Raw genomic sequence first — 1,942 nt, 5'->3', positions numbered from 1 at the left:
GCCACTTTAGGAGTCTACTTGAGTAGTGAACCCTGCATGTGGACACAGCAACAGTTTTCACTCATAAAGTGTTTGCAGACAACAGGCTGTTGTCTTCAGAGTTAGTTACACCACTGTGGAAGATATCATAATTGAAGGAAAAATGGAGCCCACTGTTATGCTAAGTAGTAAGTCATCTCTTTCTTTGGCCTGGGGCCCCCCACCCCTCAATAAGGCCATCAATCAGCAGCAGCATTTGTTGAGACACCACAGGATCGCCTTAAACCTTTCACACTTCCATAGACCCCCGAAACAGCTTCTCAAACTGCAGGGTTTCAGGGTTCCCTTTTGTTTTACCAGAGGGTGCACCTCTCACACTCTTCATTATTTACACATCTGGAACCACTGGTGAAGGTATGCTAAAGGAGCTTTTTAAAGAACCCACCCTTTTAGATTGAGAAATGCACAACAACAACAGCAGCAGGAGCAGAGAAGATAAGTGCACCAAAACTTAATCCTGCATTCTTAACAGTCATGTAATGTGATGCCAGGCCTGGTCCCCAAAGGCCCCTTGTGTCTGTATTTGCCCCATCCCCTTATTTCCTACTTTTTTTTTTACCCCCCACCCCAACCCCCCTCACACCAGATTCTTATCAAACATGCAGCTCAACAGCAGGGCATTAAAGCAGACAACTGGCTCCTTACTGTGACTCTGGATGAGTTAAATCCCAGGAGAAAAAATAGTCGAGCATCAGTTGTAAACACAGATGCACGCCAGAGTAACGGCATGCCTGCAAATCACAAAGTTAGACAGTTGGCTAGTAAGAAGTTTCTGCTTTTTGAGTGAGTGACTGTTTACTGTCACACAGCTACAAATAACAGAACAGACCCTTTATTACTTCTTCTTTTTTATGCTATACACTTTATGTTTCTTTTCCCAAATATCAGATTTTAGAAGTTAAATACCCACTCCAATAAAAATCGTGTTTTTAGCATGTTCATATTGCATTTTTCTCATAATGGCGGACATGCATGAAGTTATTTAAGCTTGCATGTTGAATTAGATGCAGCCGTCCCCTTTGAGGAGCGCGAGAAAGCCGAGACAAACTTGAATGGATCTTGTATTTTCAAAAGGAAAAAGATCCAGCTGTTCACTTGTTAGAATGGTTATGTATTTTAAATACCGCTAAACGCGCTTCTCTCGTGCATCTGATCAGCCTGTAACGTTGCAGCGCATATAGAGTGACAAGCTGCAGCTGCGGCACACGGGGAGGGTATGTGCAGCGCACTGCAGCGGCGTCACTCAAATGCTCCTTTTAGCTCAACAAAAAGGAATAATGTAAGTAAATTAAAAATAACCGCTTGAAGAATCAAATGTTGGAATGGTTCTCCCTCAAAGGCTTCAACAATGACTTGTACAATTCTCCAGTGTTAGTAAAGTGGAAGCTGTTTACATCCCGCGGTCTCGTGGTAGAGGCGTGGAAAGAGATGGACACTCACAGTAAGCTCACTCCAGATTGGCGACAGTACTTCCTATAGATTCCATGTCAGCTATGACTTACAGAGACTCAGACCAATTGCTGGCGATGGGTTGCAGACGTTTGCAATATGGCGATAGCCGTTTCAGGAAGTGACGTTGAAGGCGGTGGCCTACTTTCGCGAGGAGGTGGAGGTAATGCATTTCCAAAGGGGGACCTCATGGTTCGAGATTTCCAGTATTTTCACAATTAATGAGAAAGACACAACCCACAAACAGGTCTGCAGCAACATTTCCATACATGCACAAGACAGTGTTAGAAAAACAGAAGTCAAGAAAACGCTTGAGGAGGTAATTCCTTAATTGGTTATCAGTTCTTCACAGAGTCACACTTTGTCAACTCGGTAACGCTTTATATTAAGGTGTGCTTGTTAAGTATTAATAAGATATTAATAAGCATTAGTAAGATGCTTATAATTTGCTTAT

The sequence above is a fragment of the Oryzias melastigma genome, linkage group LG5 (assembly GCF_002922805.2).
Source record: "Oryzias melastigma strain HK-1 linkage group LG5, ASM292280v2, whole genome shotgun sequence".
NCBI lineage: Eukaryota > Metazoa > Chordata > Actinopteri > Beloniformes > Adrianichthyidae > Oryzias > Oryzias melastigma.
Note: the sequence above shows the minus strand (reverse complement) of the source record.